Source organism: Colobus angolensis, unplaced genomic scaffold, assembly GCF_000951035.1.
Source record: "Colobus angolensis palliatus isolate OR3802 unplaced genomic scaffold, Cang.pa_1.0 Scaffold21, whole genome shotgun sequence".
Taxonomy (NCBI): Eukaryota; Metazoa; Chordata; class Mammalia; order Primates; family Cercopithecidae; genus Colobus; species Colobus angolensis.
This window is the reverse complement of record NW_012115266.1, coordinates 5,132,328-5,133,647: the sequence shown is the minus strand read 5'-3', so window position 1 is coordinate 5,133,647 and position 1,320 is coordinate 5,132,328.

The following is a 1,320-nucleotide window of genomic DNA, read 5'->3' as shown; positions in this document are numbered from 1 at the left end:
AAAAAAAAAAAAAAAACAAAAACTTACACTTGGGTAAGCTGCCAGCACGTGCTGGTTGGTGCCTCTGTCACAGGAATGTGGTCCAAAAAATAAGACTGGCATCGTAGATTGTCTTATCAGAGAGCGAAAACAGGTTTTCTGTCCTCTCATTAAAACTGTGACTTTATCATAAACAATTTAATATAAACAATGTATAAAAGTTTAAAAGAATTAAATAGGCTGGACGTGGTGGCTCACAATTGTAATCCCAATGCTTTGGGAGGCCAAGATGGGAAGATCACTTGAGCCTAGGATTTTGAGGTTAACCTGGGCAACAAGGTGACCTCAACCCTGTGCTCCAGCATGGGCCTGGGGCCCTGGCCTTGCCAATCTCACCTGGTCACAGTGATTGATGTCAGGAATAGGCACCTGACCCAAGCCAGACCAAGGAAGGCCAGGCCTGGGACTTTTGTTGGAGCTACTGGGAAAGTGGCAGGTGCTGGGGATGTGCCCCCCTGGGGTGTTACTAAGATGGTGTTTCTGGTGGCCGGCCCACTCCCATGGGCGGGCTCTGCCTGAGAATGTAGCCAGCCCAGAGGACAGCAGATACAGTAAGAGTCTGACTCCCAGTGACATGGTTTGTGCATTATGTCTGAAGCTGGTGCACTCTAGACTTGGTAGTAATTTAACTTACATCATCTATAAGGGAAAGAGACTCCTCTAACACAGATATCTGCTACCTCCTGGTTAAGGTTTCATGAGCAGCTGCACGGAGAATACTTCACTTGCTGCAACACAGCAGAAAAATAAGGCAAGTCCACAGAGGGCAACAAATGATATTAAAGGGTTAAACAGGGAAAACTAAGAACCCAGAGAACCCAATTTCCCATCTCTTATTGAGACTCCTTTATAAGCATAAGAAATCTGGAGCAATTTACACCAGATATAAGTGCTGCTTCTCACACACGAACACAATGATAACTTGCTCCCTCTTTTTTTTTTTTTTTAATTTTCTTTTGAGACAGTCTCATTCTGTTTCATACAGGCTGGAGTGCAGTGGCGCAATCTCAGCTCACTGCAACCTGCGCTGCCACCCACCACCCCCGGGTTCAAGCAATTCTCATGCCTTAGCCTCCCAAGTAGCTGGGACTACAAGCACGCGTGACCACGCCTGGCCAATTTTTTGTATTTTTAATAGAGACAAGGTTTTGCCATGTTGGCCAGGCTGGTTTCAAACTCTTGGCCTCAAGTGATCCACCCAGCTTGGCCTTCCAAAGTACTGGGATTACAGGCATAAGCCATCATGCCCAGCCTCATCATTATTTAAGGAAAAAAAATTAA